The sequence below is a fragment of the Neofelis nebulosa genome, chromosome 10 (genome assembly GCF_028018385.1).
Source record: "Neofelis nebulosa isolate mNeoNeb1 chromosome 10, mNeoNeb1.pri, whole genome shotgun sequence".
NCBI lineage: Eukaryota > Metazoa > Chordata > Mammalia > Carnivora > Felidae > Neofelis > Neofelis nebulosa.
In genome coordinates, this window is record NC_080791.1 from 23403886 (window position 1) to 23430635 (window position 26750).

Genomic DNA, 26750 nt, shown 5'->3' on the forward strand with positions numbered 1-26750 from the left:
AGAGGTCAGCCCCGGCAGCATTTCTGTTTGCCTTTTGATGAATGCGGGAATTGGCTGCTCTGAGTAAGAGCTCATTGTGCGTGCACTGTCAGAGGTGGCTCCAGCCGGGAGACCTTAGCCCTGGGAGCTTTTTAGGGTTATGGAGCTTGTGGTGTGTGGGGTTATTCGGGAGGGAGTGCTCCTTCCAACTCCGCTCCCCGGGCCTGGCCCTTGGCCCTCTGTACTTTCGGCCGCAGATACCAAAATAATAGCAAACTTGCCTTTGTCAAGTGCCTTGTGGATTATACAGCACCTCTACAAACATTATCTCATTTGATCCTCACAGCCATACTATGAAAACGTCCTCATCAGATAGATGAGGGATAGGCTCAGAGAGGTCAAGCTCTTCGCCTGAAGTCACACAGCTTGTAAGTGACAGAACTGAGACCTACATCCGGGTCTCTTGACTTCAATGCCTCTGATGTCTTCATTCTCTGGCAGTTGCCTTGCAGAAAGGAGGGGACGAGGCTGCATGATCAAGGTGCAAATGTCACCCTAGCGTTCGGCCTGAATCACTTGGGCTGTGTTCCAACTTGCGACCCTCACTTGTACCTTGGAACCATAACCTTGATATACTTATTTACCCTAGGCTTTCCGTTCAGTCTGGGGCAGTTCACCGGGGCTGGACGGACAGGCATGAGTGGATGAGCTTTCCAGGAAGTGCTCTAGGAAAGTCTGAGGCCGTGCTGAGGGTCAACCCAAGTGTGGGGCAGGCCTCTCTCACACAGCCATGTCTGCAGGGCCCTCAATAAATGATTATTGAGGGTCTGACTGGGTGAGGCATAGGGACCAGTAAGAGATACTTTCTCTACTGGGTTAGACTCTGAGAAACCTACTTTGTGCTTCTCCCCACTTACTCCTGGTCACCCAGCAGGAGAGGGCGTCTGGCGACATTCTGAGGAGGGAATCCATTTTGCATTGGATAGATTGTCATCTTGAGACCCCTCTACATATTTCCAGAGCTGCTAAGCCCTATGTCAGGGTGAGGATACGGGGGCTCCCCGTTTAGCTTAGCGCTTTGATTAAAACAATCATTTCAACTGAATACCGATGGGCAGGCAGGTGGGGGCTTATGCCGGCTCCTGCTCCTTCCTGGCATCATCTCATAGCGGAGAAATATCTTCCTCCCTTGTGGTGAGAGTCCTAATTCCTGATAAATCAGGGAGCAGGAGCCACCCTGGAGCCTAGGGCAGGAGAGGTCACGGGAAGGGGTAGCGCTGGGGCCAGGTGTTGACATGCACCAAGGGCAGGGGGCCTTGACAAAGCAGAGAGGGACACAGAAGGGGAGAAGAAGGCCCAGAAATATCAGCAAATGGCCCCCATCCAAGCCCCACCTCTGTTTCCTTGTCTCCACAGACATGATGGAGAAGAAGGAATATGGGGTCTCGGCCGGGTGAGCACTGGGCTGGAGCCATACATCAGAGCACACGAGGCCAGGGAGTAGGGACAGGTCCTGCAGTGCCCCCAACGCAGAGCTCTTACCCAAGCCCCCCGAATAGACACCCCTCCTCCCGCTGGCCCCAAGACCAGCTGTACAGCCCTGTGTTCAAGATGAGTTTGAATTTGCGGAGATGGCCAATTGGCCGGAGACTGTTATGATTTGTATCACCCATCTGATTTTTTTGTTTATTTGGCCTTTTCCCTTCCTCCTTCCCTTCTATCCATCTATTAACATTTATTGATAATCCATCACATCAGGCAAGATGCGAGGCAGTGGAAATAAAAGGTGAATAAGCTACAGCCCCTGTCCTTGTTCTGTCTCCTCTGGGCGTCCAGCATTATAACGACTGTATTTCTGGACCACAAATGAGGACACGGAGGTGACAAGGGTGAGTGCACATAGGGGAACAGGCATGAAGACCATCCGTGAAAGTATGAGACATGCTGTTCCTCACCGAGGATAAGAGCAGTTCAATAAATACCGGCCCCACTGCACTCTTGCCTAGCAGTTTTGCTATTCTTTAAGAACTTGAAGATCCATTTTTGTGAAACACCTACTGTGTGCCAGGCCTGCACCAGACAATCTGTGCAGAGCGCCTCCTCTAGCCTCCCCTGCGGGCCTGCAGAGAACTCACCGCACACATAAGGAGGGGGCGTCCAGTGACCAGTCAGGGGTAGCACCGTCCTTGCTGGCCAGTCCTGACATCTGCGCTCCTCGGTGCCACTTCGGTGGCCAGAGGCTTCCATCCCGTGGCCACAAGGGGCAGGTGGCAGGGCGTGCACAGCATACTGCTTGGACCCCTAGTGCACCTGGGCACGGGTGTGCCCAGGCGTCCGTGCTTGGAACTTAATAAAAGACCTTCAAGATGAGGTGAAGTCGGGAGACAGCACTAGACGCAGGGTCAGGGGCCCAGGCACTCAGCCTGGAGCTGTCACTTGCCAACTTCGCAAGCTCACTAGTGTTACGTGACCTCTCTGCGCCTCCTCCCATCATGGGGGCAAAAGGGAAAGCAGACTGATGTGATCTCCCTCGCAGCAGGACTTAGGAGAAGCAAAGGAGATGGGCTATGTAAAAGCGCTTTGAAAATTGCAAAGTGGTGGATGTGATTACTATTACTGCTTCTCCAACATCAGCTAAGACCTGTGGTCACAGACACAGGGCCGGGGCGGTCCTGCCGTGTCAACCCTGTTTTTGTTTTTTAAAATGTTTATTTATTTAATTTTGAGACACATATAGGGAGGGAGCAGGGGAGGGGCAGAGAGAGGGGGAGACAGAGAATCCCAAGCAGGCTCTGGGCTGTCAGAGCGGCTCGAACTCACCAACTGTGAGATCGCGACCTGAGCCGAAATCAAGAGTTGGATGCTTGACCGACCGAGCCCCCCCAGGTGCCCCCCTGTTTCTCACCCTTCCTTCTCTTACCGCTTCTACTCAGTTCCTCCCACCCTCTTGCCTCTTCGCATCCCTGGTCTCCCACCTGCCCTGACTGCGGTCCCTGTGGATAACTCTAGTCACTGACTGCAGTGGCCCCGAAAGCTGGGACCCCACCCAGCCATGTGTCCAGTGGTGCCTTTAATGTCGTCAATCAGGGGCCCAGCAGGCAGCTTCATCTCTAGGGGCAGACAGTGTGAATGATGGAGTGCCCCTGGTCTCCAGGCCTCCGGCCACCTGGGCCTCGGATTCCTGAATCAGAGGGATGCCAGAGGGAGAAGTCACGTGTTGAGTGCTGTCAGGGGGGTAGCGTGGGGGCTCAGGCTGGGACCCGCTTCATGGGAAATGACGGATGACATATAGGATGCCAGAGGGAGGCCTAGCCCACACTCAGCAGCTTGGAGCATGCAAGAAGGGGCTCCGCTCACAGCCTGCGCCCGACACTTTATTTCCCGGAGACAACCAGCGCGTTTTAATAATGTCTACTTGGGTTAATGAAAGTTGTCGGTTTCACTTAATGGATACATCACCATTCTTGGCCATACATATCTGTCACGCTGGGCCTGGAGTTGTGCATCCCTGCCCAGGAGAGCAGGCATGTTGGGAGCGGGGTGGCAGGGTGCAAACACCGGGCGCCTTAGTGGAGAGCTGAGGTCTGGGCCCTCAGGAGGACAGGGTCCCTCTTGGGAGTTAGGCAGAGCCCTTCCTCTCACTGCACCTTTCCTCCAGGGCCAAATCCGAGGCACACAGGCAGAAGGGAGCCCCCAGAGAAGCTTGCATTCATCTTTTGGCTAGGGGAAAGCAGGAATTTAGACTGTCCCTTTGGAAGGGAGCATCCGGGGCTAAAATCACCAAGCGGGCTCAGGCTCCGAACTCAGGCCGACTTGGGAAGGCATCCCAGTTGGCTGCTCGTCATCTCTGTGACTTTGGGCTGGTTGTTTAACCTCTCTGAACCTCCACTGCTTTAGCTGTTGGGAGGGAGGCAGTGACAGCACTTGACCGACAGGACCGCGGTAAGCATCCCATGACCTGGTGCAGGCAAAGCTCTTAGCACACTGCCTAGCATATGAAGCACTCGAGTCAGGGCTAACAGTAATAAATTTTAGAATGGTATTTTAGGAAGAAACAGCTCAGCCTAATATTTACAAGCATGGACTCTGGAGCTAGACCCCCTAGGTTCAGATTCTGGGTCTAGCACTTATTAGCTGTGTGATGTTAGACAAGTGACTTCACCCTTCTGTGCCCCAGTTTCATCATCTGTGAAACACAGGAAAGAAATAAGACCCATCTCCTAGGGTTACTGTGGGGACTGAATCATTGAGACGTGTGAAAATCCTCTAGAACAGGGCTGGGATATCGTAATGAAACTTTCAGAATTATCCTTATCATCATTGCTGATTTCACAGGGCCACGGGGAGGAGAGTCCGGGCTCCTTGGGGACCACCTTTGCTATTTCACCACCTAAGAGTAGTCACATGGCAGAGCGGATCAAGTCTGAGATCCCAGACACTGCAGTGTGTGTGGGGGTTGGGGAGGGGGAGCAGGGACCAGACAACTCCAGACTGAGTTCCCAAGCCCAGTGACTTGGTCCAAGGTTGGCAGTGAGGGGAGGGAACCCAGGAGGCCCGTTTAACATTCCGGGGACATTCTTCTCTGGCTAGAGGCCTTAAAGCTTCCCTGAACTGCCACGCATCAACAGGCTTGCTTTCCTCTGAACTGTTATTTTTTTCCCCCCTCTAAATGCTTAGACCTCGAAGAAAGGAAGGGTTTGGGGGGGTGGGGTAGGGAGACCTTGTGGGGTGGGAGGAGGGAGTTCAGACCAACACGGCAGGCAGGTAATTTCTGGGGGAAGTAAGCAGTTTAAGAACCTGCCTGCCACAGCCTGCCATTCTAGGGTTTTGTAAATTGCGACGCCGAGCGTTTACTCAGTGAGCAGTTAGGCCCTTCCAAGGGGCTCTCCTGGGTGCCTGTGAGCCAGCCACAGGGCTCGTCTGGGGCTTGGGGGTAGCCGGTGCCTCCCAGGAGGCCATCGGAGTGGGTGGGGGGCCGTGGCAAGGGAGCAGGTGGGGTCTCTGGCTCCACAGCCCAGGGGAGCGATGTAGTCACTCAGCTGTGATTTTCCTTTTACAGGAAAGGAAACCAAGGCTGGGCTGGCAAGGAGGTCGCCTCCCTTTATCACACTGAGGTGTCAGACCGAGTGGGTTTGTGATCGTCCGCACTATTTTCTGATGCAACTGTGAACACTGCTTGCTGGCTGGGAAAGGAGCTGAAGGCCAGATCTGGAGGGAGAGGCGAGGAGGCTGGAGTTTGCTGACCAAAACCCTCGTCCTCCACTGGAGGGAGCAGCCTGTCCACAGGTGGGGCTGTCCCTGGGGAGCAGGAACTCCTCTCTTGCACGCACGCCTGCAGAGAAGCGGCCCTCTGTGTTCAAATAACTGTTATTGCTATTATTAATTGCTCACTGTTATTATCCTGTAGGCATTAAGTGGCTTCCCCTGTCCTTAGAGTAGGAATGATGAGAGAGCGTGGGGCAAGCTGAGGGCAAGGTACAAGCTAATACCCCTCCATGCCCACCACCCAAGTGGAATAGGTGTGATATTCCCTGGACACCCCTGGCTCCCCAAGAACAAAGGAAAGGGGTTCAAGTGGGTAATGTTTGAAACTAAGGCAAATGAAAAATTAAATTCCCTTACTGCCTGCAGCCCATTGACAAGTCCTTGAAACAGGCAGAGTGACCTCCCTCCAGGAGCTCAGCTGCCTCGAGGATGACGCTTTGTTAGGGGCAATAGGGAAACTTGGCTTAACATTATCCTGAGCCCCCCAGGATCCTGCGAGTCTACTTTAACATATAAAAATTCCTTTGGAAACTTCCTTTATCTCAACTACCCCAAGCCATATGCTGGCAATCATACTCCAAGCTTATGGCCTCCTGCTATACATCTGAAGGGTCTCGTGACTGAGGTTTTACTAAACGGTAATAAATGGGGTTTTCCTAGCAACAGCTAGCCCCTCGAGGTCCTGGAAACCTTGCTTCCAAAATTCCTTAGAGATTTACCCTGTCCCTAAGCTCCTCCCAACCTGAGGGTATATAATCAGTTACCTGTCACAACCCAAGTGTAGCTTTCTCTGCCCACGGGCTCTGTCCCCATGCTTTAATAAAATCACCTTTTTGCACCAAAGACGTCTTCAAGAAGCCTTTCTTGGCCGTTGGCTCCGGACCACCCCACCATCACCCCCAAGCCCCATCAGTAACACTCGAGCAGCGAGGTCAAAACAAGGCTTTACTCCTGCAAGACTCTGATCATCTGTCCCTCCCTGAGGGTCCTCGGCAGTTAGCCATTTTACAGACGGAGAAACTGAGTCTTCCATTCCTTGCTTAATTGAGGGCCGAATCCACCTGGATGGGCCACCCCTCCTTTCCCTTCAGGAAAGTTCTAGCCCTGCTGGGGGCACAGGTGAAGGGAGAGGGGTGCTGCCCTCCGGAGCGTGCAACCAATAAGGGCCCAAAGACAGGACTGTCAAGATCATCACCCACTGCAGGACAAAAGCCACCGCGCCGGAAAGGAACCCAGCCCCAGCGCAGCAAACACCGGGGCCAGGAGGTGCCACTGAGGTCTCTCCTAAGCCTTTCTTGCCAGCCCATTCGCCTGCCAGGCCAGTGTCTTACCAACCGGGAGAGAAGGGTAGGTGTCTCTGCTCCATCCACACCACTGCATGGGACAGGGAAGGCCCGGTGGAGTCTGAGCTGGGTGCCAACTTCCAGGAACACGGATGGGGGTGGGGATGGGCGGTGCTGCTCCGGGTAGGTGGGAGAGAAAGGCTGGAGGCTTCTGAATTGGGGTGGGGGGTGGGAAATGGCTTAGAAGCCCCCACGGGAGCCTCCCCTCCACTGGACAGGCTGAATAACAAAGGCATTTGTGAAATCTAATTAGCATAGCCTTAATTCCTGACTTCCTGTGTATGTGTGTTTGTGGAGGGGGGGGGGCCCTCCTCTAGCCCCAGGCTATCGAACTGAATTAAGCTGCCTAAGATCACCTCATTAAATTCACTAACCTTGCTCTTCGACTGGTTTTAGCCCCTGGTGCCCTTCCTGTGTCTGTGGGCGGTGCACGTCTGGCTTTACTAGAGTTTGTTCTCAGGCAGGTATTTTAGGAACACACCCCTCCCCTCCTCCAAATGGCCTTAATCACAGCTGCTTTTTTCTGAGCTAGTAATCACCCTGAACTGGTCCATCCACACAGCCTCTTGGCTCCTACTTTTTCCTCCTGCCTAAGGGGATGGTGGTCCTGGGTGGTACAGGGAACTCAATCAGGAAGGGGAGACCCTGGGCACACTTGCAAGCTGGTAACTCGCACATTTGCAGTTTCCGGGGCCCTAACTGCAGTGGTGCATGGAGTGTGCTTCTGGTGCAGGGATGGGCGGTGGGTATGCTCAGTGGCGAGACTGATGCCCGAAGCAGGAAGGAGCACAGGGCTAGTGGCTCCTGAGCCAGGCGAAGGATGCTCTGAGCCCCTGATAAACAAATGATCACTGTCGGGGTACGCAGCAGAAACCCTCGGGCCAGGGGGTCAGTTATGGACGAGAAATGCAATTCGTATTATAGGAGAAAATCTCCTACATGGAAAAATCTCCCATGGAGACAGGGCTAAAGTTACTGCCAACTCTAACTCCACATTTAATTGGGCTAAATTGAGGACTGGCCACCCCCCCTTCATGTGCTGCTGAGGCTGGGACCCAGGAGGGGGGCTGGGAGGAAGCTGGCAGCTTCTGAGAGACCCTGGGTAGCTTCCTTAATGTCTCCCTTTTAGCCTCTTGCTAAGGGGGCTGATGGGGTCTTCCCTCCCTCCCTCTCTCTCCCCCCCAGCCCCTTACCCCACTCCAGGGCTGGAGGCTGGGTTAATTGCATATTGTTTATGTAGCATTCATTACTTATGATTTCCTTTTGTCTATCCTGAGTGTGATAGCATGGCTAGCTGACGGGAGTTCTTCCTGCCTTGCCTTGGGAGGAAAGTTCCTTGTCACCCTACCTGGAGTGACCTTGAGGCCAAGAGTGGCTCCCTGTCAAGGCAAACGCTGGGGCACAGGCTTGGAGAGAGGGGGGGGTGACTGTCTCTGAATGTGCCTGAAATTGAGGGGACAGCTTCACCTTTAGCTCAGCTCCTTGGGGGAACCTCCATGTAGGCTTTCTTGTGTTAAGTTCAGCTGGGTGGAGCTGGGAAGGAACTGGGATCTAGGTTAGCGTGTTCCAGTGGTTCTCAACTTTGGCTGCGTGTTGGGAATCATCTGAGAGCTTTGACAAATACTGACAACTGGTTCTCTCACCGAGATTCGATTTGACTGGTATGGGGTTAACTCCAGATGAGAATTTTAGAAGCTCCGCAGGTGATTCTAAAATATAGCAAAGGTTGAGAACCACTGTTCCAACTCATTGTGACCATTTTTTCTGTTAACCAATACTAATAATAGCTAATATTAACGATTACTATGTGACAGGCATAAAGATAAGATTTTTATGGAGGTAGTTTCAGCAAATCCTCAGAACCCAATGTCGGTGGAAGACGCTATTATCATTTCTGTTTTACAGATGAAGGGGCTGACACTCAGGGAAGGAGGTAACCTGGTCCAAGGTCACACATTTATTCAGTTGCAGAGCTAGGCTCGACTCCAAAACCTGTGGTCTTAGACATTTATACAACATGGCATCCCACTTCAGAAGAACATTCAAATGGTGGCAAGAGAGTGAAAGGCATTTTGATGGCCCATCTGTAAGAGGATTTTGTTACGGAGTTTCCTAAGCAACGCTTCATATTCACAAATGAACCTTTGGGCTCTGAGACAAAAGGGATATACTTTGGGCAACAGGGTACGCCAGTGATGTGAGAAACTGATGTAGGGGTCAAGGGCTGCCTCCGCAGATGAACCACTTGGACATATTATTTTAAATAAAAGCTACTTAAGAAATACTGGTGCAAGAACGCTCAGTCTCCCCGGAAAGCAGAAAACAAATCTCCCATATGAAAATATCCTCCCTATACGAAGAAGTAAAAAGACATCTTTATCGCCAGAAAGAATGACTTTAAAGTAAAAAAAAAAAAAACAAAACCAGAAACCAAAACAAAACTGCAGAAATAAACTTTGTTACTTTTTTACTCATCTATTACGTGGGTCCAAACACCTGTTTTCCTTATCCTGTAAGTTCCTCACAAACGTACTGCCTCGGCCTAAAAGGTATAAAACCTGCCCGTCTCGATCATTTCCTTAAGTCTCGGTTTCACGACCGGCCTCCATGTGCACGTAATACAGTTTTGGGTTTTTTTTTTTTTCCCTCCTGTTCATCTGTCTCATGCAAATGTAATTCTCAGTCCAGCTGGAAGACTTTGAGGGTAGAGAAGAATGTTTCCTTCCCTTCACTGACCACCATGTACTCACTGAGAGAGAATATTTTCGATGCGACTCTGTGGGCTGCAAAGCACCTGACAAATACAAAGCTCCGGTGCTATCATCAGACGGGGGACGAAGGAGCCAACAAGAGCCTGGAGGGGCCCCGACTATGGACGGGGCCAAGGGAAAGAGGAAGCGGCTGTCCCTGTGGTCACCTGGAGGGTCTTTATCTCTCTTGGAGCCATTTCTCTTGGAGCCATGTGAGGCCACCTCAGTGGGCTCTCTGGCTCATGCAGGCATGGGCAGGAGCTTCACTCTCAGGGAGCAGAGAGTATCAGTTCCTCGCACAGCCTAAGATGCCCTTGGACCTCACAGCCAAACGGGGCAGGGGTTTGAAGGCTGGGGCTATTGGCCAGAGAGTTCCAAGATCCAGGAGGAGCCCAGACACGTCTTACAGCTTCAGACGAGCTGTGATGGAGGTGCTAGAGGGAGAAAGCCGGCAGCCCTAGGGCTGAGGGCAGGTGCGGGGCGGGCAGGGATGCTCACTGCCCGTGGTAAGGTCTGGGTCCACTTCTTCCTAGCCATGGGAACTTGGGAAAGTGTCTTCACCGACGTCCAAATGGCCTTGTCTGAAATGTGGCGGTAACAACAGGGGCTCTCTCCAAGGGTCAGGGGAAAATTAAATGGAGTAACACATGGAACATACTTAGCCCTGTTCTTGGCCCACCGTGCTCAATGATACAACAATACTGGCTATTGTTATTGTCGTTAGCATCACGGAAACCTTCTCCATTACTTTCCTTCCACAGCCTGTTAACACGTTCTGCTTCTGGCACCTTTGAGGGATAATGGCTTGTGTAGGTTTAGGCTCCTTGCGGACTTCAAGGGTGGTTCTCTATCTGATTGATTCCACAGCCTGTGTTCTCTTTGTGTGTACCCTTGCTGAGCACATACACTGAAGCCACATTCCCTTTCAGCCACGCGTCTTCAAACTGGACCCTGGGGACAACAGGCCGTCTTCATGTGCCTCCCCTCACTGTCCTCATTCTCACTTTACCATTTTCTGCCTCCCCTATCTCCCTTGAAGCTGTGGCAGACAGAAGGACGTGCCTGAGTCCAGATGCTTTAACAGAATCAGCCTGGATTTGCCTTCCTGTGTCCTTCCCCTAAGTATCCCACAGTTGGTTGCTCTTTGGGATGTATGCATTTGGGTGCTTTTTGTCCATGGACTGCTTTTCTTTTCTTTTCTTTTTTTAAGTTTTATATATTTTGAGAGAGAAAGAGAGAGAGAGAGACACACACACACACACACACAAGAGTGAGGGAGGGGCAGAGAGAGAGGTGGGGGGACAGAGGCCCTGAAGCAGGCTCTGTGCTGAGAGCACACAAACCAGTCAGACACTTAACCAACTGAGGCACTCAGGCGTCCCCTGACGACAAGACGAGAAGACCACGGTGGCCTCCCATGCTCTCTGCACGCAGGTCAGGACTACATCTCCTCCCCCCACCCCCACCATTCTCCATAGATCAGCCAGTGGGATGCTTTGGGGACAGATCACACCTCAGCTTGACAGCAGCCAAGGCTAAAGACCCAAGTCCTTAGGGACAGGCCCCTGTTGTCTCTCTAGAACTTGTCACGTCCCTCTGTCCTTCTCTGGTGCCTGTGGCCACATGGATCTTTGATTCCTTAACATGCCTGCTCTACTCCACTCAGATCCCCCACTCCTCCAGGAAGGCTCCCCCTCCCCAGGCCCCGTCACACACTCTTAATTTCACCCGGGATTCGTTTTTACCTCTCTCGTTGCTTTCTCATTCTCACTCACCTCTCTCATTTGTAGTTGAGCAATTATTGTGTATTTGGTAAACTCTCTCCCCTCCACTGGAATGTGACTCCAAGAGAACGAGAGTGTCTCTGTGTGTTCACTACGGTGTCACTGGGGCCCGGGCGCGCCAGGCATCTAATAAATGCTCCATCAATTTTTGAATAAATAAATACATGTTTGGATTAATTTGGATTAATTTTCTCCATCTTATCCCTGTTCTCACTATGCTCCCCTATTATCTGGCTCTGCCACGGTCTGGTGCATGTGGGAGTACGTTATTGGAGATAGTTTGTTTTTGTTTGTGTTTGTGTTTTTTTAGTACGCTTGTTTAAAAAACAAGAGATCGTTCACGTAACTGAAATTCGCCCTTTAAAAATGTATGGCTCTGCGGGTTTTAAGTATATTTGCAACATTCTGCAACCAGCACCATTGACTAATTGCAGAATATCTGCAATGCTCTAAAAATAAGCCTGTGCCCATTAGCAGCCACTCCCAATTCCTACCCCGCTGTTGGCGGACCGCTAACCTACTTTCTGTCTTTATGGGTTTGATTATTCTGGACATTTCATAGAAATGGGATCATACAACATGTAGCCCTTTTGAGACTGCCTTCTGTCACTTGACATAATGCTTTCAAGATTCATCCATATTGTAGTATGTATCAATGCTCCATTCCTTTTTTTAAAGTTTATTTATTTATTTATTTTTTAAAAAATTTTTTTCAACGTTTTTTATTTATTTTTGGGACAGAGAGAGACAGAGCCTGAACGGGGGAGGGGCAAAGAGAGAGGGAGACACAGAATCGGAAACAGGCTCCAGGCTCTGAGCCATCAGCCCAGAGCCCGACGCGGGGCTCGAACTCACGGACCGCGAGATCGTGACCTGGCTGAAGTCGGACGCTTAACCGACTGCGCCACCCAGGCGCCCCTAAAGTTTATTTATTTTTGAGAGAGGAAGAGAGAGAACGAGCATGAGCAGGGGAGGGGCAGAGAGAGAGAGGGAGACAGAGAATCCCAAGCAGGCTCTGTGCTGACAGCGTGGAGTGCAATGTAGGGCTCAAACTCACGAACCCATGGATCATGACTTGAGCCAAAATCAAGAGTCAGACACTTAACCGACTGAGCCACCCAGGTGCCCCAATACTCCATTCCTTTTTATGGTTGGATAATATTCCACTATGCACACAGCACATCTTGCTTATCTATTCATCAAGAAATGGACATGTGAGGGGGGCCCGGGTGGCTCAGTTGGTTAAGTACCTGACTTTGGCTCAGGTCATGATCTCAAAGTCTGTGAGTTCAAGTCCCACGTCGGGCTCTGTGCTGACAGCTCCGAGCCTTCAGCCTGCCTCAGATTCTGTGTCTCATTCTTTCTCTGCCCCTCCCCCACTCATGCTCTGCCGCTCTCTGTCTCTCAAAAATAAATACATGCAAAAAAATTTTTTTTTAATAAAAAAAAAAAGATGGCCATTTGAGTTTCTACTTTTCGGCTCTTACAAATAAAGCTGCTGTGAATGTTTGTGTAAAGTTTTTGTGTGAACAAACGTTTTCATTTCTTTTGGGTGTATACTCAGGAGTGGAATTGCTGGGTCACATGGCACCTCTACGTTGAACTTTTTTGCAGAAACGTCAATTTGTTTTCTGGAAATAGTTTCATTTGTTTGTTTATTTATTAAATGAAGGGGATGGCCCAGTTTAGTAGTTCTTAATTTTTTATTTTTTATAATTTTTAAAAATGTTTATTTATTTTTGAGGAGGTGGGGAGCAAAGAGAGAGGGAGACAGAGAATCCCAACCAGGCTCTGTGCTGTCAGCAAAGAGCCTGATGTCAGGCTCAAACTCATGCACTGTGAGATCATGACCTGAACCCAAATCAAGAGTCGGATGCTTAACCGACTGAGTCACCCAGGCACCCCATATTTTTGATAAAGAGCTCTTTTAGAATTATATTGAAAACCATGGAATCTCTTCATGTGTATGCGTGAGTGCACAGAATTCTGGGGGTTCAAGAAAGGTCAGAAATTATCTATGGATCCCAATGTTCTGTGATTACAGGCTCACACACGGCAGCATTTTAAGGTTAGGTTATTTTCTCAAACACTGAACTCCATCTACATTTTTGGCTTTTCCACATGGATATAGGAAATGGATAATTTGACTAATGAGTTCCGATCCATGTTCTGATTTCCATCTGGGATCGGAACATTCAGCAGCCAATCAGTCCCCTTAATTTTTTTCCGCCCACTCTCTAATCATCTGATTGATGTGCAATTATCTCCCCGTTTCGACACTTGCTTCCCTTTCTCATGTTTGCAATCTCATGCCAGATAACCTTCATTTTTTCCCATTTATTTTGTGTGTGTTGGCCACTGTTTGATATAATTATTTTTGCAATCATCTTCTATTAGGTGAAAGAATATTGCAGTAGAGAAAGAAGGAGGAAGAAAATAAATGCCTTCCTGACAAGTTCCAATATTTTATGTTCACAAATAATCTCCCAATATCAGAGCAATAATATTATTTTCTCAATGTGCATTTATTAAAATGTAAAGTAGCTCCATCACATTGGGAACTAAAACCCTTGCATTACCTTGGCCAGAAAATATCGCGTACTTATTTCAGATTATATTTCCGGAATTTTAATACTGTTCTTCTCCCCCTCCCCTCGTCCCCAGTAGCCTTTATCTCGCAGGGAAGTGAACCTGAAGGGTTGGTTTCCAAAGAGGCATTGCTGAATGCCCAGGACCTTAATTCGGTTTTAAGAATTGCTTTCGGTTCTTGATTTACAACGCGGTTCTTTCCTGTGTAATTCTTTCAGCTGAAAACTGAAGAGAGCTCTCCCTTTGAGGATGGCATTTTGACACCACATTCTAAGACCGGGGTACAGAGGTGAGGGAGGAATAGAGCAGACCTAGAAAGAGGACAGGGAATAACATGGGGGCGCTTAGGGGTCAGAAGAGCTAGGTCCATGATCTGTGTCTCCGTAACGTCTAATGGAACACATGGGGGATTCTGGTTTGAAGCTGACATGTTAACCTCCAGGTAGCCTAGTGAAAAAGATACCAGATTGTAAGGCAGTAGCCAGAACTCCTAGTCCTGCTTTCCCCTCTGACTAGCTTTGTGACCTCGGACAGATCATTTCTGCTCTTTCGGTTAATTTTTCAAGGGCAAAAGAACAGGTGAGCTAGATGAATGGGTTTTTTAATCCCGGCTGTGTAGGAGAATGTCCTGGGGGAATCTGAAAACTATTTTGATAGTCAGGCCCTGAGATCAATTACATCGCAATTTCTCCCGGGTGGGTGAATGGGCCTTTAATAGAGACAATGTTGTCTCTATTAAACATGTCTCAGGTGATCGTTTCATGAAGCCCCGTCTGCCTGTCTCTTCTCAGCCCTGGTTCGGGCGATCTCAAAGTTTCCCCCTGGATTTCCGGTTGCCCGATGCTATGAGCTGGGGCAGTGATGCCTCACCAGTCAGAGTTGGTGAGATGCACTCACAGACAACTGGGCCACAATCTCTGGATCGCGATTAAGGGCTGGGGGGAGCCCAGGATGGAGCTGGAATGGAACTGAATTTCTCTCAGTATCAGGCCTGCCTTGGGGTGGGTGAATCTTCCTTTCTTTGTGGGCCTGTGGTGCTGGGCACATGGATGAGGCAGGGCTACTAAAACACCTCTTGTTCTTTGGAGAAAGGCAGGTAGAAAGATAAGGCCGGCTTATTATTTTTGGAGTGGAATAGGGGGTTGTTTAGCCCAGAAAAGAGCGGACTTACAAGGACATGATTTGCGGTCTGCAAGTGGCTGAAAGGCTGTCATGTGGAAGAGGGATTGGAGTGATTTCAGATGCTCCAGGGGGCCGAACTTGGGGCAGTGGGTAGAGGGCTGGGAAATGGATTCTGTTGCATTATAAGGAAGAGTTGTTGTAATACAGAGCTGTGCTCCCATAGTCCCCATCACCTGCTTTTATGACTGCTGGCTCTACCTTGAGACGGTATCTTTTTCGTCTCTGTGGCCCTTGTACCTAATCCAGTTCCTGACATAGTCCTCAACAAATGTTTATGGTCATTTCTACGATTGTTGTTAATGCCCATTATGCAAAGCACTTTCCTTGCTTATTTCCTTTGACCCTTCCAATGCTTTAAGAGGTGGGTATATTTACTGCCGCATTCTAAAGTTAAGGAAACCAGAGATTTCCAACCAGGGAGGTTACGTGCAAAATGTACAAAATCGCAGCTAGTACGTAGCAGAGGTGGGCTGTGAACTCAAGCCTGTCTGACTTAAAACCTGCGCTCCTTCTTTTTTTGAGAGAGAGAGAGAGAGAATGAGAATGAACAGGGGAGGGACAGAGAGAGACAGGGAGAGAGAGAGAATCTTAAGCAGGCTCCATGCTCTGCATGGAGCCCCATGTGGGGCTCAATCTTACAATCCTGAGACCATGACCTGAGCTAAAATCAAGAGTCAGACACTCTACCGATTGAGCCACCCAGGCGCCCCTAAAACCTGTGCTCCTGTTGTGCTGCCCTGTCTGCCAGGGCCCGGAGTGGGCTGCCTATGGAGGTAGAGGGCTTCCCAACCCCAGAGGTATTCAGGTTGAAGTGATCTGGTTCTGTCATGGCTGAGTATGGACCCAGTTAGAATGGACCCCAATGATGACAGCTCCAAGAGCTGGGCAGATTTCTGAAGTCTTGGGTCACCTGGTAACTGCTCCCATCAGCCCCTACCAGCAGGCAAGGTTTTGGCTTGGTCCAGAGGCAGAGTCTCACTCCCTTTGGCCACACGGGCCCCGCATGGACCTGTTCCCTCGGTGGCTGCAAGTCATTCTCAGGTGACAGGTATTGTGGTCTCCTCTGCCACCTGCCTGCTCTCCTCAACAAACCCCATCATCACGTGTCAGGGGAGCAGACTCCTCTGCGTGCCCCTGGCAACAAGGCAGAATGGGGAGTGGCGTCTGGGTGTGTGGGGGGAAGACGCACGGCTGCTTTGGCCGTGAGACATTGTGTTAGCCTCTCCGTGATTGCGTAGCCGCATGGCTCAGGGTGGAAGGCAGAGGGTGGAAGCGGCTGATGAAGGAGGGAGGGCTCCAAGGAAGTCTGCCATTAGAGTGATGGTGTAGCTAAAGGCACAGGAACAATATTCCTGAGGTGGCATTGCCAATTAGTGGAAGGCTACAGGAGATGGAGGCTTGGGAGAATGGGTGGGAGAGGAGCTAGCATGGGGGGGGGATGGGGGTGGGGAAGGAAGAGATGGTGAGGCTGGGGATTTCTTTAACGCCTTTTGTTCCCCAAAAGTTTATTTATTTATTTATTTTGGGAAAGACAGAGAGGGAGGGGAAGAGAAAGAGGGAGAGCGAGAATCCCAAGCAGGCTCCATGCTGTCAGCATGGAGCCCCAAGTAGGGCTTGAACTCAGAAACCATGAGATCGTGACCTGAGCTGAAACCAAGAGTAGGAGGCTTAACCCACTGAGCCACCCAGGTGCCCCAAGACTGGGGACTTCTTAACACAATGTGTGCTGCGTTAAAGCTTGTGGCCTTCTTTCACGTGGCCAACATCAAGCCGCACGCAGAAAGAGGGAGTCTGGTAAGATGCAGTGGTGACCTTCCTGGTAGACCGGCTGGGCACAGAGGTGTCCCAGAAACTCCTCTGGAGGGGCCAGGAGTTGGCGGTGATGAGATGATTAGGACAGGGAAGGGAGTGAACGTTTGAGAATCTGGCACCAAAGACACGCTATCTCACTTGCGGCCGATCATAAACGGTTGGGATAGGTGATAGGATTGCCATTATATGGATGACAAAACTGGGGCTCAGAGGGGTCTGAAGATTAAATTACAAATAAGAGTGAGAGAGTCTCATCTTCACGTGACTTAAACCCTTGTGTTCATTCCACTATATCGTACTCTCTTCCAGATGAGATCCACTCAAGGCAGCCCGGACTAAAGCTGGAGATTTGGGAGGGTGCTGTCTGAGGAGGCTCTCACAGGCTAATAGCCCCATGGATTTTCCAAGTGAGCTCTGGGAGGAGGTCCTCCTAGCCCAGCCAGGCAGAGGCCACAGTCCCGGGGCACCTGCAGGATAGAAAGCTGCTCTCATCACCAAACAGACACAGATGTGGTCGGCGGGCATGCCGAGAAATTAGATGGCAGGTCACTGAAGGAACATGGCTCCCTTCTCTCATTTAACTCTGAGGGAGGAGGAGGAGCCCCAGATTTACTACAGAGGAGTCCAGAGCTTTGTCTAGGGCATGGGTAAGCTGATATTTAGAACAGAAATACAAGGCTGGACATTCATTTTGATTTCTGTTTTTCAGAATTTACACTTAGCTGCTTTTAAAACTTATTTGCAGAGGCATATTATTTTCTCGGGAAATGAAAACACCCTCTAAAAATTCTTCTAGCTTGAATATTGCCCACAAATCAGCCTTCTTACCAAATGTTTATGGGTTGTCGAGCAAATGACGATGTGTAAGTGTCACTGCCATTGTGGAATCCCTACTAGATGTGTGGCACTGTGTTAGGTACATTACACATGGTATGCTTTTGAATATGCCTCACAACCCAGCGAGACAGGTATTTTTATTCCCAGTTTTTGGATGAGGAGTTCTGAAACCCAGAGAGATGAACTGACGTACCCAGAGTCGTCCACCACGAATAAGCAGCAAAACTGAGATTTAAACCCAGGCCTGTCTGACTTAAGACCTCGTGTTCTTCCCAGTCTGCGGTATGAGGCTGTGAAATATGCAAATGTCAGAACTAAAATCTAGAGTTTGGCTCAATTTACCTACCCAGTGGAAGGATCCTTCCCAGAGCATCCCTGAGAAGGGCTGTGACTTGATCTGCCCGACTCTCCTGGTGGAAGTCTCGTTAATTACCCCGTGGGGGTAGAAGTTTCAGTTTCATTAGATATTCAGGAATACCTAATAAATGCCTGAGATGTATCAGACACTATTCTGGAAGCTAGCAAGCCAGATAAGGGCCCGCTTCTTATGAATCTTGATTTCTACTTAGCGGAGCTAGGATCAGAAATTTAAAAAGTAAATAAACATGAGTTTCAGGTGGCGATAAATGTATCGGAAGTGATGGAACAGAGCAGCAGAGAGGGCCGGGGCGTGGGGACCACTTTAGGTTGGACAGTCAGGGAAGACCTTGCTAAAGAGGCGACGGCTGAGCGGAGACTGCAGTGACAAGAAGCATTCATCCTCCAGATTTCTAGGGGAGAGCATTTGGAGCAGAGCAACCAGGAGACGGCAGGGTTTTGAGGTGAGCCCGAGTTTGTCACATTAAAGAAGGCCAACGGCCTGGAGAAAAATCAAGTAGGAGGGGGATGGAAGGAGTGGAGGTTGGAGAGGAAGGCCGAGGCCAGATGGTCTAGGGCCCACCCACCATAGTGGGGGACTTGGGCTTTTGTCCTAAGTGGTGGGAAGCCATTGAGTGGGTCTAAATGGGAAAGTGACATTATCTCATTCATAATTTAGAAAGATGCTTTGTGAAGATCAGTTTGCAAAGAGGTGCTTCTAATTGTTGGGAAGATGATTCCTTCTCCTACTGACCAAACGTGGTTTTTCTAGTAATGACTCTTATACTAAGAACTAGAACAAAACCCCCAGTTGAGGCTCCCTCCCTCTTCAAATTTTTATCAGCTATCACATTTGCGTTCAGTGCTACACTTCCCCTGTTATTTCAATTGTCGCTTGGATTCTAGACTCGCCACCATCTCGATCATTCCTCATTCACTAGTCTCTTGTTTGTCCAGATCCTCTTAAAAATGCGGTACCCAGGGGGCGCCTGGGTGGCTCAGTCGGTTAAGCGTCCGACTTCGGCTCAGGTCACGATCTCACGGTCCGTGAGTTCGAGCCCCGCGTCGGGCTCTGGGCTGATGGCTCAGAGCCTGGAGCCTGCTTCCGATTCTGTGTCTCCCTCTCTCTCTGCCCCTCGCCCGTTCATGCTCTCTCTCTGTCTCTAAAATAAATAAACGTTAAAAAAAAATTAAAAAAAAAATGTGGTACCCAGGATTAAACATCCATTAGACCAGCCCAGGATTCAGAGGGACTATTAATTCCATGGGCATCCACTAACGAAGAGTAGTAGACCAAATGTGTAAAGCGCAGTAGCTGTTTACGTGAGGCTTCTGGGTCCATGGACGGGGTCCACCCACCTCATTCACGATGGTGTATGTATGTGCACACACATATGCATTTCTGGGAAGAAACACTTTCAAGTCTCAAGTGTTGGTCACCCTCAAAATAGAGAACCCCTGTTTTAAAAAATTTTTTTTTAACATTTATTTATTTTTGAGACAGAGAGAGACAGAGCAGGAACGGGGGAGGGGCAGAGAGAGAGGGAGACAGAATCTGAAACAGGCTCCAGGCTCTGAGCGGTCAGCACAGAGCCCGACGCGGGGCTCAAACTCACGTACCGCGAGATCGTGACCTGAGCCGAAGTCGGACGCTTAACCGACTGAGCCACCCAGGCGCCCCAAGAACCCCTGTTTTAAAAAGTTAAATCGAGGGATTTTGACACTAAGGAGAAACTACAATTAGCCTCTCCTCTAGTCCTACATTCATTCTCTTCCTGCCTGCTTCAAATGCCTTTTACAGGTCTGTTGATCTCTTCTTCCTGCCTCACACCCCACTTTAAATTCCTTCTCTAGCTTCTTATAAATCATCCAAACCCAGAGAAGACAAGCTCTACTTTTTTCTTAGAGAAGAGACTAGCGAGGAAGGCTGTGTCCAATGGACAGATTGAGAACATATAAAGAAATGGGCATGGGGCCGAGGGTTCTTTTCTTTTTTTCCCCTGGACTCATAGATCTTTGGAACTGACCCGTGTGCCTGGCTTGCAGATTTCTTAAGAGCAGAGCACAGAGTCTGGTAAAGGGCTTGAATGTGAGCTCATGCAAAGGGCAAAGTCATCTTGAAAGAATTATTATTCATTTCCCATTGCAGTTAATTTTGGCCCCATCATCAGGGTTTAAATTCTAGTACCATATCATATCAAAGGGAAAAAAAAAAGTATTTGATGTACATGTTAATTACTGCCAAGATGTAGCTACTTAAATCAAGAGTTCAATCTTCATTTGACTATTTGGAACAGCTCTGAGTCGGGGATGGGGAGAGCCCCTTTTGATTTGGGTTATTTAAATAGGTGATGTGAACTTCAAGTAAAATGGCTTCCTAGTTTCTAAACCAACATTTGGAATTAGTACCCAGCTAAAGGAAAAAACAGGAAAATCAAGGTCCTCTAGGAATTCCCAAGCCTGCCTGTTCTATGAAGTGGGAGAAGGTAATGAATAATATAATTTTGTATGCTCAAAGGCTTGGATCTGCAGAATGATAGTGTAATGGCAAGTGAAATCTTAAAAGCATGTGAGAGGCTTAAAAAGTAGATCTACGTAGAAAATAATATACTATTATTTAAAAGCATAAATTGCCAAAATGATACTACTCTTGGATACACTCTTTATAAGAACCATGTTGGATGAATCCCTAATGTGCATTTCTTTTTTTACACCACAAAACTATAAAACCCATCGAAATACCGAGTTATTTGCCAAGTGATTAAATCATACTCATTTATTACAGTTTTACTAGAACATTGTTTTCTTGTATTTCCAAGGCTTTATCGCTTCAGATGCAACACGTTGCTCCTAATAATCCCTATTGATTTTACTATGTTACCTTATATTTTTAGATTTATTTTACTGCCTTGCACTAAATTCTAACCTTAATGTGCTGTATAAAATGAGATACATCATCACGTTTCTTAAACGTTACGAAGATAATTATCTTGTCCACCATGGGTGAAAAATGCTCATTTTTGGCTGTTGACAGACTTGGGGACCCAGGGGCAAGGGAAGTCGTTGGCAGTCCCTGGGGCTGTCTGTTTTGTTATTTCTGGAGTGGACAGCTCTGAGGTACTGTGCATGGGATGGCTGGGCACTGGTAGGTGTGGGGACGGGGCCCAGGCGCAGGTTAGAGAAGGTATCTGGGTTTGCATTTATGTCACTATTTTGCTATAGTTGCCAATCTCTCTTGGGGTTTGTGGCTCTTACGGTATCTTCAAAGTACTTTGCAGACAGTAATTGTTCACATGCTAGACTCTCCAGTGGAGAACTTCGTGTTCTTCAAGAAAGTCATTGCCCCTGTGGGTACTGTTTTAATTACTCTTCTTAAAGGTGCCTTCTGATGCTGTTGAAAATGGTGACACATTTTTATCACACGCTGAACTTTGAGTATCTATTCTCTGGGCAAAGGTTTTGCTGCGGGCGGGAAGGCAGTAGCTTGTTCTGGCTCTGAAGCGATGAAGCTACTGTTCCCTCTGGAGGGAGGGCAGCTACTGATAACCCCTCCATTAGGGCAGCAATCAGATGCCCCTGTGATCACAGCAAGATGTCACGTGCTCTCATCAGGTACCAAGGCAATTAAGTTGGCAACTTCATTGCGCTTGAGGGGAGGCTACCTCCTTGATGCCCAGGACCTCAAATTCTGGAAGTAAGAAATAATCACAACAGCCACATTTTTTATTTTTTATTTTATTTTTTTAATTCTTTTAAACGTTTATTTATTTTTGAGACAGAGCATGAACGGGGGAGGGTCAGAGAGAGAGGGAGACAGAGAATCTGAAACAGGCTCCAGGCTGTGAGCAGTCAGCACAGAGCCCGACGCAGGGCTTGAACTCACGGACCACGAGATCGTGACCTGAGCCGAAGTCGGACGCTTAACCGACTGAGCCACCCAGGCGCCCCAACAGCCACAGTTTTTATATGCTAACTGCATGCCAGACACTGTTCTAAATACTTTATCTGTATTCATTCTTTTAATCCTTACAACAGATCTCACAAGGCAGATGGTATTTTGGGTCCCCATTTTACAATGAAGAAACTGAGGCACTGAAAGGGTATTTTGCACAAGTTCATACAACTAGGGAGTGGTGGATCCAGAATTCTAACCCGGGCAATCTGACTTCCAGAGTCCAGGCTCTTAATTAATTACATTCATACAACATTTATAGTTTACAAAGTATTACCCACTAATTATGTCATTTGATCTTCCTGACAACCTTTGGTTCCATTTTAGAATTAGAGGTAAGGTAACAGAAAAAGGCAGTCATTTGTCCACGGTGACACGGCCAAAACCCGCTAGCAGGACAGCTTTCTTGCTCTTTCCCTCTCCTAAACACACCTACAAGGTGGGGGGAAGACACATCAACATGTCCTTTAAAAGGGAAGCCAAGGGCCCCTGCACGTGCAGTCTCTGCCTCACCGGAAATCATGTCCCTCCTTAACGGTGCATGAGGGAAGCCCCCTGGGGAGTGGCACTGGAGCAGCAAATGGCCTCAGGATGGATTATGCACAAATGGATCAAGGAGGGTGGGGGGATTCTTAGTTCCCTTGCATCTCATGGGCATCGGCTCCAATGTGCTCTTCTCAGCTTGTTGCTACTTCACTACGATTCCAAGGTCTTTGAAGGAAGAGACTATGTTGGAATTTTTTGATGTTGACTGCCTGATGTACTGAAGAGATTTTATAGCCGTTGAAATAATCAGAAAAGCATCTATGTGAATCTTGAATGATGAAGAAGGAAGAGAAATTAGCCAAGAGTGATGAGGAAGGTAAAAGGGGCTTCAGAAGATGGGCCAGCAAGGGAAGAGAGGATCCCTGGCGTCAGATCTAGGGGTGTGCAGGGCATCCTCTTTTGCTTTCTTAAAATAACAGACCGGCCAAAGGAGGTAAGGAGAAATTCACCGACTAAATGTCAAGCTGGAAAATAAAGACATACAGTGAAATTCTAGGTCCTCAAGAAAATGAACAAACCAACCAGAAAAGTCCTTTTCTATGTATTTGGTCCTGTGTTGGACCCAGCAATAAGTTATGGCTCCCCCCTACCCCCACCCCCCACTAGTTCTCAAGGGGCTGACAGGTAGATATTTGAGTCCATTGAGAAAGTAATAGGGAGAAGCTGTCTGAATTCAGTAAATAATGCTTGAACTGGTCAGAATCAGAGAGACAGAAGCTCACATGAGGAGGCCAGAAGGCCTAGTTTCTTCTTTATCTACAATGGCTGCTTTCTCACCTGTGGCCTGGTTAAAGAAAGGACCATCCTTGCTGGAGATGGATGTTGATTTAGTGCTTTGAGATCCCCGGAGGACAGGTCAGGCTACTAACAAGGAAAATGACATTTTGGGTCAAATCAATAGGAACGAAGGACAAGGACACGTAAAGGGAAAAAGCCAGAATGAAAGATAGGAGGGTCACAGAATGGTGATAAGTTTGTGCAGCTGGGATCATCTGTTATTCTCACTAAACAGATTATTCTTTTCTTCTCCTCTGATTTCCACTAGGAAAAACACCAAAACCCCAGATCTGTCTCAGACCATGAAGCATGAATCATTTACACCAGAAAGATGAAGAAAGCAACATCAGGTGCTTAAAAAGCACTTATAATTGGAAAAGCCCAAGAAGTTGTGGTTCATTTCTAGCAGGTAAACAAAGGCACATTTATACTGGTGTAAAAATCCGGGTCTCCCCTTCCCGGTCCGGGTACCTTCACTGTGGGCTTGGAACACTCTCCCATGTTATTCACCTGACAGATTATACTCCGCAGAGGCAGGCTGCCTGGGCCTGTCGTGTAATTCAGCATTAAGTATCCTATTGATTCACTGAAGTGCTGCCATGGATGTTAATGGAGACAAATATTGTGGCTGTGATTTTTCAAAGGGCTGAGTAATTCCCAAGCATCAATAACATCTGTCATGATGTAATGCAGGGCGACCTCAAGATGCTTGACTTGAGGCCAACTGTGAGGATGGGGCTGCTGGCAGGGGCCCTTGGATACTGACCCTGGGCTTAGCGAGGTAGCCTGTAGTTTTTCAAGACCGACCGAGCTAAGGATGGTGGGCGCCAGGGTGGGGCAGGGTGGGGGCAGTCGAAGCAGAGGTGACTGTTGACAGCATTTCCTAGGGACTCATCACAAAGGTGCCTGATTATCAGAAAGCAGGAGCAACCTACGCTCTTACCACAAGAGCTTGCCAGGCCCTGGGAAGTCAGACCCTGCCCTGCTGCAGAGGAGAGGGCGAATTTCCCCTCCCTCCTTCAAATAAAAATCACTCCTCTGTTCCTACGCTCATGGGCCCTGGAAAACATCTCCTCCCCTGTACCCTGCTTGAGCTGAGCGTAGGACTACTTTAGTGCATGATTCCAGTGACTTCTTCCAGAGAGATTAATTTTCTTCCTCAAGGTCACCGAGCAAGGTAAGTCATGGACTAGGCTAGAATCCAGGTCTATTCCCACTCACCTTTAGACAGGATCTCTGAAAACTATTTGAATATATGACCTGACCTGAAACAAGTGACATTTCCTTCCCCCAAAGCTCTGTAAAAACCTCAGGGTTAGTAATTGTAAGAAATCAATTACAAACAAAACCCACTTCAGTCAAATTCTGCAGGCTGCCCGGTCTTTCCTCCATTCCAATTCAGTCTCCGTACTGCCACTCAGGTTATCTTGCTACAAGACAATCTGATCTTGTCACTTCTGGCATAAAGACCTCCATCAGCCCCTCTCTGCTGACAGGGTAAACTCCTTGGCATGATCTTCAGAGGACAGTCCCTTCCCATCTTCAGTTTGATGTCCTGCCCCACCTGTTCCCAGCCACTCTGGACATTGCTGACCATCCTATGCCCTCTTAACCACGGCACATTTTATATGTGTAATTCTAACTTCAACGGCTTTCCTCCACTTAACTACCTGAGAAACTTCTATCCATCCTTAAAAACGGCCAGTACCATCCTGCCCCTGAGAACCACCCCGTCTCTTCTGTGTACTGAGGACCAGATCCTCCTCTGAGATCTCACAGAACAGGGCTCATCCTTTCTTGTATCTGCATTATAACAGCCTTTTTGCTGTGCTGTCTTCACGTGTTTACTTATCTACGTCCATCACAATGTGAATTTCTGTGGTGAGGGGTTGTGCCTTTTTCATTTCTGTATTCTACTTCTTGGCACACAGTAGGTGTACTCAATGTGCTCATTCAATGAGTAGGGTAATGTATATTGGAATAGAAAATTGGGGCAGGAAATGTCAGTAAGGGTTAGGGAGCATACACTGGCCCTGTGAAACACATTTCTATAGTCCTGGGTCCAGGATGGACCCTCAGAGGATGGAGACTTAGAAGGCAGACAAGCAGTGCTTTAACTCAGCATCATATGGGGGTCTCGGTGGGGTGTGCCCTTTTACTACAAAGTTCTTTAAAAAAATTTTTTTAACGTTTATTTATTATTGAGAGACAGAGAGAGACAGAGCATGAGCATGGGAGGGACAAAGAGAGAGGGAGACACAGAATCCGAAGCAGGCTCCAGGCTCTGAGCTGTCAGCACAGAGCCTGACACGGGGCTCGAACTCACAAACCTGATCATGACCTGAGCTGAAGTCGGACGCTCAACCGACTGAGCCACCCAGGCGCCCCTACTACCAAGTTATTTGAAATCAACGGGCCTGAGCTTAATGTACAACCATAGGCCCCTTGGGGGACAGAGGCTGCCATTCTAACAAACAGCACACTCTACTTTGATAGATACTAGAGTGATGAGCAAGGTTGATATTCAAATATTCAGTCACTGCCATGGCATGTGCATTGGCCAATCAAAGAGGAGTCCTTTACGGCCAGCATAACTCTTTAGGTGCTGGACAGTAGAGGGTATCTTCAAGCAAGGTCTGGGAATAGTCGAAGCATGTGGGTTCGGGGGGCCTGGAATAGTCACTCTTTACCAGTCAGTATAAAAATGTCTCAGTATTCACCCTGGGACTGCTGTACTGGTGTGTGCTAGCATGATAAATATAACTAAAGAATAGCAAAATATTGAACCCACCCTCAAAGGAAGGTGTGTGTGTGTGTGTGTGTGTGTGTGTGTAGACGCGTGTATGGAGGAATGAGGGAAAGCTTTCATAAGAAGGCAGCATTTGAGCTGAACTTTTAACTTGTATATGCATTTCAATATAAGGAGAAGGAGGTAGAGAGAAAGGAATTTCAGGCCTGTGAATGAGTTCACAGAAGTGTGAACGGACCTGTTTGGGAAAGGTGATGGGGCACGATGCTTGGAATCGCCGGGGGCTATGGGGAAGGAGAAGTAGGTTGAGGCCAGGTTGCGAAGGACCTTGAAAGCCATGCAGAAGCACTGTTAGCTCACCTCTGTTCCCACAGGCAGCCCTCTAGCCAAACCTTATCATTGCGGGGCAGGCTTCAGGGTGGCCCTTACTGGGACAACCAGTGCTACTGTCTTCACCCAGTCTGGGGCTGCCACCTGGTGAGGAGGACAAGCTTCTCCTTAATTAAGAATGTCATGGCAGCCTCCCTGGCTCCATGGTGACTGACGCTGCCCGTCCGGCTGCCATGTGGCCGACGTGTCCTACTACGGTACATCATCTCCTAATTAACACGTCTTGTCAGGTCCAGCGGTTGGCTTCAGTAAACATGCTCCTAGCAGCTGTCACTGGGACCCTGTGTGGGGCCTGCTGCCTCATTAGCTCGAGAGAAGGGAGATGGTGCAGCAGCAGGGCGGAGGGGGAGGGATACTCTTTGTGGAGAGGGGTGTTGGCAGGCTGAGAGGGATGTCAGATGTTCAGAGAGAACTCACAGGGCCCAGTGGGCTTCTTTC

General features: G+C 48.7%; 1 protein-coding gene across 6 annotated transcripts in view; it reads right to left on the reverse strand.

The window, feature by feature from the left end:
• Nucleotides 1-26750, reverse strand: part of KIRREL3 (kirre like nephrin family adhesion molecule 3) — a 552485-nt gene that overhangs the window by 165480 nt on the left and 360255 nt on the right. The window lies entirely within an intron of this gene.